Raw genomic sequence first — 15,757 nt, 5'->3', positions numbered from 1 at the left:
CTTACAGTTATGTATCCAAGCAATGTAATGATTTTATCATGTGTTACGTAATTAGGGGTTTTTAAGGGGCCAAAAGTCCAGAATTTTGATCACCCATATCTCAAAAAGGAAATATATTTTGAAATAAAGTATAGAAGTAAAGATAGTCAAAATGATGTACTAAATAATATGCAATTTTCAAAATTTCGTTAAATGCAGTTAAGGGATCGCCCCCTGAAACGTTCTTTCCTATATATCTCAAGAACGGTAACAAATCTCTTAACAATTGTTAAACAAAATGTGTTGAAATTTAAATGACCTTTTATTTGATATCAAGAAAAAGGGGCTGGCCCCTCAAATTAGGGGACCAAAGGGCTCTAAAGTCTTTCATCTGTAGCTCTTTACTGAGGGATATTTTGTGAAAGGGCTATAGAAGCAAATATGTTTATCTTACAATTATGTATCCAAGCAATGTAATGTCATGTGTTATGTAATGAGGGTTTTTTAGAGGTCAAGAGTCCAAAACTATGACCATCTATATCTCAAAAAGAAAAAATATTTTGAAATGCAGTTTAGAAGAAAAGATGCTAAAAATGATGTACTTAACAACATGCAATCTTCAAAATTTGGTTCAGCGGCTCTAATAAGGAGATAAGGGACCGGCCCCTTAAACTTTTTCTTCTAAGATATCTCAAGAACAGTGACGAATTCTAAACACTTGTTGAACAAAGCTCTTACACCTGTAACAAAATAGTATCTGGCCCCCTAGAATGTAGACCCTGTTTTTTTTTATTCTAAATCATGTTTAACTGTTAAATAGCAAAATCAAAATAGAACAAATTCTAAAATCAGACGGAAGACCTCCTCGTTGCTCGCAACGAGATCGTGTCTAGTTAAGGTCTTCCGTTGGAAACGGAAGACCTTATTGTTTTTGCTTTGTTTCTTTTCCTCTATTATTATTATTATTATTAATTTTTTTTCTGTCACGTTTTCTCAAAAACGCTTCAGCCGATTTTCGTGAAACTTTCAGATCTTATTCATGACAAAATTTGTAAGAAAATTACACGAGATTTTTTTGGTCGTCACTTCCGGTACCGAGTTATTAAAGATTTTATGTTTTTGCTTGTTCACAATTTTTCTCAAAATGTATTCAAGATAGGACTTTCAAATTTTCAGAGAAGGTAGATAGTGAACGGCCGCAGTGCCCTTTGCATATCCGAACGTCCGCCGTCACTTCCGGTTGTCACCGGAAGGAAATGAAAAACCTTAATTTTTCAATTTTTTGGATTTGAATTTTTTTTATTTTTTCATTCGATAGAGACGCTCTCAAAACTTCCGAATATGAAATTCGTTTTAAAATCGATCCACGCATTCTTGAGATTTTGGACTCCAAAGTTCTGAAGCGAGGGTCCGCGTAGCTCAGTCGTTAGAGTGGTGGACTTGTGCCCAGGCGACCCGGGTTCAGTCCCTGAGTGCCGAATCTTTTTTCTCTCTTATTTGTGTTTTGATTAATGGTTTTATCTTTAAAATGATGGATTTGAATGTTTTCCGTTTTATTTTTGTCATAAATAAAAAATAATAGCGGCTTTTTTCAGAACAAATAAAGAGCTGTTTTCTGTCAGCAGCTCTCAAAATTCCGACGCTTGTCGCATCGCCGACATCAAAGACATGCCGCCGAAGTGCCCCTGCAGTTCGACCGCATTAGAGTTCGCTGGGTCGCTTTGCCGGCATCAAAGAAATGCCGCCATCTCAATGACTATATGCACACAACATTTAGCAATGCACCCACGTTATTCTACTCGGCTTAAAAAGGAGGACTGCTTAGTATTTAATTACATATATAGATACACACATGCATGTATACATGCGTTTATTGACATAGGTTGCTTATATATTCATTTCCTGAACGTTATAAAACACTATGTAATCTCTCTCTCTCTCTCTCTCTCTCTCTCTAACCCTGACGACTGGGTGACTGCGATACGGTGTGAAAACTGAACCTTTATTTTCAACCTAGTTCAATTCTAGATAACTGTTTTCTGATGACCAGACCTATTCGTTCATTTTCAAGAGGGATATGAATTTTTGGGCATTCGAGTTTCGATTGGCGTGCTTGACATGTACTGTAGAAAAAAATTCTAACTCCCGAGCCCCTTATGCAATCCTAATGAAATTTTGTGTAAATGTACCTCGGACCCCATTCTTATTGTCTGCCAAATATGCAGCGGATTGAACAATTAAGAAGAAATTCCTGAGTTCAAACGGCGAGTATAGCCTGTACGGGGACTTAAAATTTACAGAGTACAAGGGATGTAAGCAGTCGCGTAATATTTCTGTTGCATGTATATTTCTTGTTTTCCGTTTAGTCTGTATCTACGATAGCGTGTGAACTACTTATGAATGTTAGAACTGTGAAAATTACTGTCTTCAAATTTTTACGTGTTACTGATTTCGTTATTTCTACATTTACAAAGATTCCATTAATCCTGCTAAATTAAAACAGTCAAACATAAAAGTAAACGACGCGAAAAAAAATTATCAACACTGAAATACATGGGTAAAATGCATCAGTCATTGTTTTAGGACTTCCCCAAATTGTTGTTAAACGAATCCGAGATCCACACCTCAAAATTCTATTTTCGATTTATTTACGACGAAAATCAAGCTCGGGTCTTTTCACCCCCCTCCAGACACAAACACGCATCAATATTTCAAATGACCTCACACTGTTACCAAACCTAAATAGTCAGACATCTTACACTTTGTTTTTCATCTCATACAAAAACTCAGCTCTTCTCCCGGGCGGAAACGCCCAAAATTCAAACACAAATTCGGGAATTATTTCGCGTCAGCCATGTTTTGAGACATCTGCAAAGGCTGTGTGTTCCAATCTCGCCGGAGCCAAGATTTGTTCTTTCTCTCTATTTCTTTCTCTCCTTTTTATTTAATTTTCTAACTAAAATATTCAACATAAAAGGGTTGTTGGACTAAAGTTCAAGTTGAAAAACACTCTTCAATTAAGATTTAGACAAAAACAGTCTTATTATTAGGGTCTTCCGTCTTCAGTGGAAGACCCTTCTATTCTTATTGTTATTAGGATCTTCCGTTTACAAAGGAAGACCCTCTTTTTTATACCCCCCGCAAACAAAGTTTGGGGGGTATATAGGAATCACCTTGTCCGTCCGTCCGTCTGTCTGTCTGTCTGTCTGTCCGTCTGTCTGTGCAATCGTGTCCGGTCCATATCTTTCTTATGGAGAAACATTGGAAGTTCTTACTTCACACAAAGATTGCTTATGACCAAAGGGTATGTCATGACCTTGTCCAAAGGTCATTTGGGCAAGTTCAAGGTCACTGGCAGAAAAAATGCAAAATTCGTTTCCGGTCCATATCTTTTTTATGGAGAAACATTGGAGGGTCTTACTTCACACAAAGATTGCTTATGACCTAAGGGTGTGTCATGACCATGACCTATGTTCATTCAGGCAATGTCAAGGTCACTGGCAGAAAAAATGCAAAATTTGTGTCTGGTCTATATCTTTCTTATAGAGAAACATTGACATTGGAAGTTCTTACTTCACACAAAGATTGCTTATGACCTAAGGGTGTGTCATGACCTTGACTCAAAGTCATTCATGCAAGGTCAAGGTAACTGGCAGAAAAAATGCAAAATTCGTGTCCAGTCCATATCTTCCTTATGGAGAAGCATTGAATGTTCTTACTTCACACAAATATTGCTTAGGACGTAAGGGTGTGTCATGACCTTGACCCATGGTCAATTGAGGAAGTTCAAGGTCATTGTTTTGAAAATGCTAAATTTTGTCTGTCATTTCTTGTATTAATGGAAATATTAGAAGCTAAAATTTGACACAAAGCTTGCTCTTCTCAGGCCACATAAAATTATTCTTAGATTTTCATCCCCATCTCTCTGAAAATTGCCTGCCTCGATGAAATTTTCATTTGGAAAAAAAATGTGTGGAAAAAATTTTTCGGAAAAAATCGTGCTCAGTATACCAATAATTCAAAATGTTTAAATATTAAATGGCTGCTTGACATGTGGATTTCGTTTGATTCGAGTTTGATTTGAGTCATGGTTGTTAATGGAAGGATGCAAATGTCCTCATGCATTAACAGTTAACTTAAAATAAAATGGAATTAAAGGATAGAAATTGGTTTGTTTACTCCTATTAGCATTAACAGTTTTAAAAAATAGAGCAGTTGTTATTTATAGAAAATGGTCAGTGAAATAGATTCATCCAATATTTTCTAAAATAGCAAAAATACACGCGTTAAGATTTTTTTCTTAGCGGGGGGTATAAATTGTGAGCTTGCTCACAGTACCTCTAGTTTTCTTCGGTTTCTTTTTATTCCAGGTTGTTAGACGTGTTATTAGGTCAAAAGACCTCTTATTTAATATGAAATAAAATGGGGCTGGTCCCTCAAATTAGGGATCCAACGGGGTGTTTAATTCTTCATCCATCGATCTTTAAGATCACATCTGCATTTCCTGATATGTTTCGTTGATGAAGATAAAAGGAAAGGTCATTTCCTCTTCTAAAAATCGGACGGAAGACCTCCTCGTTGCTCGCAACGAGATCGTGTCTAGTTATTATTCTTTTTTTTTTTCTCCCACGTTTTCTCAAAAATGCTTCAGCCGATTTTCATGAAATTTTCAGAGCTTATTCATGACAAAATTTGTAAGAAAATTACACGAGCTTTTTTTGGTCGTCACTTCCGGTACCGAGATATCAAAGATTTTACGTTTTTGCTTGTTCACGATTTTTCTCAAAAAGTATTTAAGATAGAACCTTTTAATTTTCAGAGATGGTAGAGAGTGAACGGCCGCAGTGCCCTTCGCATATCCGAACGTCCGCCGTCACTTCCGGTCGTCACCGGAAGGAAATGAAAAACCTTCATTTTTCAATTTTTTGAACTTGATTTTTTTTTATGTTACTATTCGATAGAGACACTTAAAACACTTCAGAATAGGAAATTCGTTTTTAAATCGATCCACGCATTCCCGAGATTTTGAGCTCAAAACTTTTGAAGCGAGAGTCCGCGTAGCTCAGTCGTTAGAGTGGTGGACTTGTGCCCAGGCGACCCGGGTTCCGTCCCCAAGTGCCGATTATATTTCTTCCCTAATTTTGTTTTGGTTAATGATTTTATCTTTAAAATGATGGTTTTTATTGTTTTCCGTTTTATTTTTATAATAAATAAAGATAATAACAGCTTTTTTAGTACAAATATAGAGCTCGTTTCTGTCAGCAGTTGGCTTAATTCAGACGCTCGTCGCATCGCCAGCATCAAAGACATGCCGCCGAAGCTCCCTTGCAGTACGACTACATTAGAGTTCACTGGGTCGCTTTGCCGGCATCAAAGAAATGCCGCCATCTCCTTGACTGTATGCACACATCATTTACTAAGCAATGCACAAACGTTATTCTACATGGCTTTAAAATGAGGACTGATTAGTATTTATTTACATAATTATATAGATAAACGCATGCATGATTACATGCGTTTATTGACATAGGTTGCTTATATATTGATTTCCTGAACACTATAAAACACTATGAAATCTCTCTCTCTCTCTCTCTTTCTCTCTCGATCTCTCTCTCTCTCACCCTGACAACCGGGTGACTGCGATACGGTGTGAAAACTTACCACCCTTGTATCTGTGTTTGGGCCTATGTATTAACAGATGTAAACACTGATCGTTGATATACACTGTTGAAACAAAGAGTCTGATTATTCACTTTTGATTTATAAAAATCATTACGGCAGGGTGGATTGGGATTATAATCTTTTAAAGTTTAGATTTATTTACAAAAGTCTATAAACATGTACATGTTCGCCCAAAAGCGGGATTAGTGATTAAGCAGCGGGGTCAATAATTTCTCTCTCTCTCTCTCTCTCTCTCTCTCTCTCTCTCTCTCTCTCTCTCTCATTATAGCTAGATAAACAATGAATGTGCATATCCGTATAAATTAGCCTAGCGAACATTTTTATATGGGTATAATATATGTATTAATTTATTAAATCGGAATTTGAATTAATTATTCTCCCCTGGGAATAAACCCCATTTCAAAATTGCCCTCACTTGGTTTCAGACTTTTGACGAGTCATGGAACAATATGCTTTGCCCTACGTATAATCTCTCTCGGATGGGGATCCGATTACTATTGATGAAATAAAATCACTATTATTGATGAAATAAAATGTTTTTCTATTAACTTATATAGCAAATTAAAAATGTTGAGGTGGATTGAAAATACGCTTCATATATCAGACGTCCGCGTCAATTTGTTCCCGCCCATTTCAAACGTTTTGACCTGTTGCATTCATCTCCATGTACCTAATGTTAATGCTATACATATATTAGAATAAAAGTAAATATCAAAGAAAAAATCTTAATTAAGATTTTGAGATTTTTAAATTTCAAATCAATGGTACAGTGGCTTATACAGCGCTTATACATTGTTCTAACATATGTATTTTGTTTAGAAATTGTGTAATATGTGATATTTAGAATTTAGTATACTATTTTAATATAGAAGTCACCAACCAACCCCCCCCCCCCCCCCCAACCCCCATTCATAAAATCATTTAGTTTTTCTGGGCCGATTTTACTTGATCTTTGATATTTGGCCTTTAATTTCAACTAAGTACCATTCTAGATTACTGTACTAATTACAATTAATTATAGTACAAATTATACTAAACTATACTTCTCTAGTACAAGTTGAAAAACACTCTTCAATTAAGATTTAGACAAAAACAGTCTTTTATTATTAGACCCTTCTATTCTTATTGTTATTAGGGTTTTCCGTTTACAAAGGTAGACCCTCTTTTTTTTCTTCGGTTTCTTTTTATTACAGGTTATTAGACCTGTTATTAAGTCAAAAGACCTCTTATTAAATATGTAATAAAATGGGACTGGTCCTTAAAATTAAGGATCCTACAGGGTGGATAATCCTTCATCCATCGCTCTTTTAGATCGCATCTGCATTTCCTGATATGTTTCGCTGATGAAGATAAAAGGCAAGGTCATTTCCTTTCTAAAAATCGGACGGGAGACCTCCTCGTTGCTCGCAACGAGATTGTGTCTAGTTATTAATTTTTTTTGTAATAATTAAAGAAAGCAAGAAAATTCAATATTTGTCAATGATTTATTATAATAATCAACTTGACAAATACTAAAGAGATTGCTTTTTCCGTGACAAACTGTAAAACAAGACTTTCAGTATTATGTGGAATTTTAGGAAATTGACCATTCTTCTTGCACACAACATGTAATTCTCCTCTGTCTTTTTGATGTAAGAAGGCAGTACAGTTGATAAGAAAACCAATGCTTGAAATGATGAATATTAGTCAATTTCAAATCTGATTTCAATAGATATCAATAAAAATATTATAATAAGTTAAGTTAGTTATATGATTTTAAAAAACATGCCAAATATACATATACTACTATAGTAGTTAGTAAAAAAAATATTTATAGAGTACCTACTTTTATGTCAATACCCCAAAGAAGTGTCTCCATTTATTGCATTTTCAATAACCCTGAAATGAATAATGAATCATAATTAGCAAACTATATTGTGCTAATAATAACATGAAAATGGAAAAAAAACTTTATTCTTGTGGATACTAATTGCAGTTTTAATTTCATTAATATATGATACAACAATCATAATCAAATATCTATTCTTTAAAATGTGTGAAAATATACTTCAACACATTAATTTTGTCTATTTATACATGTAATCTTCACAAAAGAAGGCTAAAAGTAAATAAAATAACACATTTCGATTAACATAAACACAATACAGTCTTGTCTATCTTTAATCCAGGTCCACACAATAATCTTTGTAGTGCTAGCACATACCATGTTTGGACTTTTCATTGTTTACATTTTCTTTGAACATAGAGAAAATGCGTTTCTGTTTCATCCCACAGTATTAAATTATATAAAACAATATCTAGGGGAAGTACAGATAAATCCTATCTTGTTCAGTTGAATGCTCTGCCGATTTCCGTCCACGCTGGTTGTAAATGAGTTAAACTTCCAGATATATCACTGTAGTCCACATGTTAATTCTGATCACAGCTGCAAGCGCCGATGTGACGTAGTCAACCTCGACACGTCATCAGACGACTTAGGAATTTAGTGATTTCTTGAGATAAATGATTTTATTTCAGTAGACCTTTCTTGAAACAAGCTAACTCAATAATTAATCATATTTATTTTGGTATATGTGTGTTAATTACCGAAATACAATATATCCTAAAACCTCATAAATAAGGGGCGGGGCTAATGTAATTTTTTTCTAAATCACACATGGTAGAATTCTGATGCCTTCCTTTACATAGTTGAGCAAGCCACTTTAACAAAATATGTCTCCTTTAGATAAATTGCGTCAATGTTTAAGGACTTTGGCCCCTTAAAGGTCTTACGCAGGGAAACAGCCAATCAAACTGAACTTAGCCAATTGTAGTTCCATATATATATAGACAATTTCTTTTCCTTCTTCCTTTTTTGGCACCTTATTTTAGGCCTATAGTATTGATTTTGGACTCAGTGGCTAGGATAACTATTACTTTAGAGGAATTGTCAAACCAATTTCAATGGAATAAAAAAATGACAATTATAACAAACCGTCAACCATCTCAGAAGTCCATAAAACGAAATACAAATTCAAAGCAGAGCAACACGGACCTCCAAATAGATAGAGGCAGGATCAGGTGCTAAAGAGGAGTGAGCATCCTCTGCTGACCGGTCACACCCGGCATGTGCTCTTCGTCGTAATCGAGAAAAAACCGCAAAAGTCGTAGACAATTAGGTGATTAATTATGGTCTAACAATTAGTATGAAAAGCGTAAGTCAGCATGCGACTCGGTAGAAGATTGTATTTTTAAATGCGCGTGATGCAACTTCGTGGATGGTGCTGAATCTGTTTGTCAACATGTGGAACCCACATGTATTTGGGGGTAGGTATGTTCACTCGCAATTATCTCTCTTAGAAGCCACATAAGGCGTTTTTTTCTGATCTAAAATTTTTCTTGAAGCATTCATATGCTGTGAGTAGAGTTAATCAATTAACAGAAATAAAGCTATATAGTAAAATAAAGTGAAATTAATTCCTTGTATGAGACCTTAAAATCCCTAATTACGTCATAAATGGGGGTGGCGATGAGTTTTAAAAACAGATATTTCTACGATCACCAAATATGCTTCTATAATGCATTACAAATTAATTATCGCTGTAAGTTATTTGTAAAATACTTTACGAGTCTCTTGGTCCATAAATAAAAGGACAAGCCCCTCTTTCTTGATTTAATTTGAATGGTGTCAAAAATACTAACATAATTGTTTTACACCTATCTAAAATAGTTGTTCATTTTTTAGATACAATGATTAAAAAAATGATGTGCCAGCCCTGTAGATCCTTATTCGGGACGGATATTGGTGTTTTGATTTGTGAATTGATTAAAGTAATGCAGACATTTTCTCTTCTACGAGGGTCAATCAAAAAATACGAAGACTTTTGTCATAGCTATGTTACATAACGTCATATCATTACTAAATTTGGAAGACATAATTTAACAATAATTTCAAACAATTTGCAATAAAAAAAGGTTAATATATTCCTTTACTTCTAAGAATTATTAAGAATCTAATCATGCAAAAATAAGGTCACGGCGCACGGTCAAAATTTGTGTTATGTCAACAATAAACTATATAATGTTGAAAGTAATATCTCTATAAATCAGGCTAAAAACCAAATAATATTGAAACCTCAAATTAAGTATGGTTATGGTATTCTATGTTCCAAATAATGACGGGATGTATTGATTTTTCGAACAGATATTAGTAACTAAAGACAGATAGTCATCTTTAGAATTGACTAAAAACATCGACGTCGTCTGACGTCACGACGCAACGAGAAGTACTAACAAAACAGATTTAACTCAGGAAAAGGACGAAACAAGCCGTGAAAATGCTCAATGGTGCAAAAATAAGTCAACAATTATTTGCAAGTTTGTGTTTAACTGTAATAAATTTTGTAGGGGTGGTATTTTGAATATCAAACTGTCCGAAAGGGAGTAGAATATATAAATATTTGGTAAAAAAATAAGTAACGTCAACCGGCGTTCAGGGTTATCCTTACTGTAAACTAAGAGATACACGGTTAGAAAATGAAAACTGTGAAGAACTAACATGATTCTCGAACAAATGTGTGCAAATAAGATGTTAAGCGGTTTAGAGCCATTTTAAATTATAAGGAAAAAGGTACAAGAGACTAAGCGTGATATAAAGATGGGGTTTATCTATAAACTGTACGTGTTTAATCTTGACGTCATGTTTTGAACGTTACCGTGCGCCGTTGTGACAAAACATGTTGTTTTTAAAAAGGGGTAACAAAAATACTGTTTCATTAAATGGACTAAAACTTCGCATACCAATAACATAAGTGTTGGTGCACAGATTAATCTGTTAAGTATGACTTTCATGAAAAATATATGATAGACAGCCACATTGTCTTCGTATTTTTTGATTGTCCCTCGTACCACGCTTAACAAAATATGTTTCCTTCTCTAGATTTATTGCGTCAAAGTTTAAGAAGTCTGGCCCCTAAAAACTCCTATTTACGTAATAATGGGTGTGGCAATAAGATTTTCAAACAAATATTGTCACGATGAACAATTTTGCTTCTAAAATGTATTTTTTTATCGTTTTAAAGTTATTTGTTATGGAATTTACGAGTTTCTTGGCCCCAAATTTAAGGGGCCAGCCCCTCTTTTTAGATTTTGTTGGTACGAACTTATGATACTCTACCACTTTTGTTATATATGTTTTGAGAAAATATCAACTGATAAAATTAACGATACATATCAAAATGTATGAAAATTATAATTCTGAATTTGTACCAAACTCTCGTGCCCAGGCGAGCCCCGAGAAAAGGCGCCATTAGGAACAACAACATAACAGTTCAAAACTTCAAACTATAGTCTACCTATCCTGAAAATTTCATAGTCATATCTCTGAGAGTTTCTGAGATCAGCGCTGCACAAATAGGTCCTGAAATTTTATAAAAGCGGTCGTAAATCGGTACAGGAAAATTTAAAGCTACCAAATCATCAGTCAAATCATCTGTGGAAAAAGGTAGAAATCGGTCAAATAGTTTTCGAAAATTCAAGTGCACAAAGTTTGAATAAAAATAAGGAAAAATACGAAAACAGTAAGGTCTTCCGCTGGTAACAAAAGACCTAAAACTTACTTTGTACGACTACAATTTGATAAGTTCGCTGCATGTTTGAGTTGGGTAGTCCATCAACTTCTGCTCTACACATCACATTAATTTGGCTATTGCCTGCAAAAGACATCATTACCATCACCATTTCAAGTCAACATATATCACACTAATTTATTGTATTCAAGCAAACACCAATGTTTATTTACTGTAAACTAATTCATGATTCATTTGTTGATACAACAATTCTTGAAATAAATACTTTTAAAACATCTTGTAATTGTAACAGTATTACGCTGGTAATTAGTAATCTATGACGTGATATATATACTGTACAGAATTGTTACAACTTAAAAAAAAAACAAACGAATTATGGTCTAAATCTCCTTATTTATAAACAAGACCAGTTTTAAAGAAATATTTAACTTAACTGTTAGACAAGTGTTCAGAATGATCTTCTTGATCTACGTGAAGCTCAACTCAAACTTAAGAATCACCAAGTCAAATTGTTGGTTACCAAGTAGTTTATTGACAAGCGTGATCGTATAGTCAAAATTACAACATCAATTAAAAGCATCCCAAATCAAAGATCTCTATAAGCTGAATCAAAACCCAAAATAAAATTATAAATACATCTAAAATTTTGTCTAACATCATTTCACAGGGGTATATATAACATTTTACTTATGATTGACAGTTCTGACCAGTTCGGCCCATCTACTACGATCATGAGTGAACATGTAGTGTTCAAATTCCAGAGTTATATTTTATTTCTAATTAAAGTAACAAAACTATTAGAATGTCTATTAAAGAGCTTTGACGCAGGTTTTAAGTCTCTGAGTCCCGAGTCTGTGAGTCCCCCACATAGGTATGATGCACCGTTTACGCATCATACATTCATCCATACATGGCTTAAATGTTACAAAGGTTAAACAGATGGAACAAGCATTACATGGCCTACTTGCAGTATCAGGACCTTCACTGCAGACACAGGATCGCCAAATATGACAATTTGTTGATAACCTGTTTTTATATTTTCAATTTGGGTTTTACTGTGCTCAAATTCCATACCTGATTTATTAACGTCATTTAAGACTAAGATTGTTAGTATGCATGTTTTGAGTCTCCAGCCTGAGTATGACCCATCGCTTGCGTACACTATTAAAAGGTCATATATAAAAGTATACATGAACTCATGGTTTAAAAGGTTACAAAGGTTATATAAAAACATACATGACTCAGTATAGAGTACCAAAGCTACCGATGCAGACACAGAATCGCCAAATATGACAACTTATTTATAAACTCCCAATTTGGACATTTGTGCCCGCATTCTACAACTGGTTGCATAAATTTTTTTAGGAATGCTGCGCAGTGCTACAAGAGTCAAAAAGTTCATTCTGTCAGTTATTATTACTAATTCGTTGCACAGTATCTTGGTATACATAAGTATCATAGTGATCAATTTGTAATACTATCGATTCAAGGTCATATCATGGCTATCTGGTTACAACTTCGGGTAATCTGGTCAAAGTTTGGGAACGTAATTTCAAGACAAAAGGATCAAAACCAGTTCGATTGGCAAGTAATCTTTCCTTGATAATGTGATTTTAGTCATATTTACGGGCATCAACTTTTGTGATTTAGATAAAAAAAAAGATTCAAGGATACATGATATAATGTGGCAAATGATCCGTTTTATCATGGTTCACTGATCATAAGAGTTAAAGTTGTAGCCCAACGGCTGCTGGTTCAAGACCCGCTGTAATCACTCGGTGCTGTCTGTTGTGCCCTTAGACAAGGTACTATGTCTACATCGCCTCAGTCCACCCAGCTGATATTGATTACCGGCTTACATGCATTGGAAGTTAACTTGCGATTGACTGCTTAGCCCGCGGGGCAGGGAAGAAGTACCAGTCTTTTGCAATTTTATTTCTTGGAAAAAACTGTGAACGCTAACGCCCCTTTCCCGCCTACATTTTACATCCAAATACTTCGTAATTTCTGTCACATATCCAAAAAACAAATTTATCTACTAAACAGTATGATCAAATCCTAATTGATTTATATCAAAACAAAACTTGTAGTCGAATTATTTTTTTTAAACAAAAGTTTTGCTTACGGGAGGGGGGGGGGCTAAAAAAAAATCATTAAAATCAGTCTCTTTGAGTGAGGAAAATATTACTAAATAACAATATATAAAACCCTCAAAAGGAATTTTTGTTTCACAAGGGGGGGGGGGTTAAATGCTATCGTTCTTGTCCTTTGGTATTTGATTTTAATAATATGAAAAAAAATTAAGTTGTGGATAAACTTAACAACAAAATCGACGAACATCGGCAGTTAAAGAATATGGATGAATCCACAGCACCTTAATCCAATTTTAACTCTCTCCTTAGTTTCAACCCACTGAATTAATTTTTTTCTATTTGCATAGTTGACAGCCCACTGGACGAGTTGCCAAATTGTTAAAGGAATAGGCCAGCACTTGGGACCTGAACACTACCAAAAGACCCAAAGATCCCAACCAGTTTGACTTGGCCAGTAATCTTTACCCAAAACCAAACCCCATCACAGTACCAAAGTTAGCTACTGACCTCTGAACTCTGTCGCCTCGGCAACAAACTGCGTGCCCATCTTGTCGTCAATGTCCTCGACCCTCCCCTGCATCATCTGGTCGCCCATCAAGATACGAATGCTGGCGGTCGGCACGCTGCCCATCACCTCACAGGAGGGGGTGTACTTGCCCGGTAAGACTTCCAACTCGTGAGTGGCCTCATTGTTGTCTAGGGTGAGATAATGCTCTGATCAAACTTGAACACCATGCTCTTGATGTACTCTGTAACGGTGATTGTACAATATTAATTTTAGAACTAATGCTAGTGGGCTCTATATGGAAGACAGCACAATTACTTATGGAAGTATTCTTGGTTGACCTTCTATAAATGATAGTGCATAACCTATGGACGTCAAATGAAAAAATGACAATAACAAACAGTGAACCATCTCAAAAATCCATTAAACGAAATACAAATTCATAGCAGAGCAACACGGACCTCCAAACAGATAGCAGTAGGATCAGGTGCCTAGGAGGAGTGAGCATCCTCTGCTGACCGGTCACACCCGGCATGTGCTCTTTGTCGTAATCGGGAAAAAAATCGGAAAGGTGTAAACTTCATATTCTTAATAGGTTCTATAATGTTCTTGAAGGGGAGGGAGGGGATGCAGCATACATCTAGCATGATTGCTGGACTATAGAGATGTTTAGGTAAGCTTTAATTTAGACAGTTAAACTAGCTTTTCAAAAAGACCGAACTCATGAACAAATGTTGTTGCAAATATTTGCTACAAGTTTTTGTAAAAGATGGGACATTAAACTTTGCTAATCACTTGGTGTAGTGACTTCTCAAAACTCTCCACCCCTTGTCAACATTTTAAAGTTACTTTCCATCTATTGAAAACATATATTAAATAAGATTTCAAAGTAAAACAATACTTATCTGACACATTCACATGTTGTGTTAAAAAATATGTATTACAAACCAAATTGGTATCTGTCAACCGAAAAAAAAGTTGAAATAAAAACTGGTTTACAGACTTCTCAGATTAGATTTTCCGTTAAACATAAGTATTTTAGTAAACGTTTATGATTTACCTACCTCTGACTTTTATACCCACAGACTTTATGGCCACCAGTTAATCCCTGACCCATATGCCTTTGTCCTTGATTTTCTCATTCAACTCACATGACAGGTTACCTTCGTCTGCTTTCTGAACATCTGTAGATATAAAATATGCAAATTACATAAACAAAACTACAACCACGTTCACAAAAAATACTGCAAACTTTTAAAACATTACGGTGCTTTGGTTTTTTAAACTATGTTCGCGATTAAGCAATTTTTCGTGTACAGTAAGCCCCCGTGGTATATTACCTTTTTCTCGTATTAATTAATTAATTGAGTCAGTTCAGTAACCTGACTCCTCTGCTGAATAACAAATAGTGCTATTAAGGCGTTGTAAAAAATAAAACAAGGGCAAGAAATTTTATGTTTTAAATTTTCATTGTACCTAAGAAATATATTTTATAAAATCATCATTATTTTATCATAAAAGCATTTCTTAAATTTAGACCACCCTAGAGATTACTAATACAGGAAATCTGAAGGTTTAGACACGTGGAATAAAGAAAAGTTTGCATTATTTAAATAGCACGATCTTACTGGTCTACTACCATTAAATCGGGTAAACATAATAAAATGTTTCTGCAATTGAAAGCCACTTTTGAAATTTTTTATGCAAAATTTCTTTAAACACAATACACAAACATCAATTTAGATATAGTTATATTTGTGTAACTTAAATGATTTTGTTTCATATTAAAAGTGAAATGTCAATCTAATCTATAACCTGTAAAAATGTTTTCCACGAAAATATACAAGGAATGACTATGGAAAGCCAAAAATCATCGTTTTCCTTTATTTGGTGAACACGTGGTGACTGATTATGCTTGTCGGTACGTTTAA

The 15,757-nt window shown here is 34.7% G+C and overlaps 1 protein-coding gene and 2 long non-coding RNA genes across 5 annotated transcripts in view; all 3 read right to left on the bottom strand.

Moving 5' to 3' along the window:
- The window catches only part of LOC117683709 (uncharacterized), a 165,436-nt gene that overhangs the window by 96,679 nt on the left and 53,000 nt on the right, over nucleotides 1-15,757 (bottom strand). The window lies entirely within an intron of this gene.
- Nucleotides 1-15,757, bottom strand: part of LOC136272470 (uncharacterized) — a 148,955-nt gene that overhangs the window by 124,626 nt on the left and 8,572 nt on the right. The window lies entirely within an intron of this gene.
- LOC136272445 (uncharacterized) lies at nucleotides 11,132-15,006 on the bottom strand. Its single transcript, XR_010710451.1, has 3 exons — nucleotides 14,891-15,006; nucleotides 13,829-14,070; nucleotides 11,132-11,351 (listed from the first exon to the last, which is right to left on the bottom strand). It is a non-coding gene; the product is annotated as an uncharacterized lncRNA (long non-coding RNA).

Source organism: Magallana gigas, chromosome 10, assembly GCF_963853765.1.
Source record: "Magallana gigas chromosome 10, xbMagGiga1.1, whole genome shotgun sequence".
NCBI classification, from domain to species: domain Eukaryota; kingdom Metazoa; phylum Mollusca; class Bivalvia; order Ostreida; family Ostreidae; genus Magallana; species Magallana gigas.
This window is presented reverse-complemented; position numbering and strand designations above follow the sequence as displayed.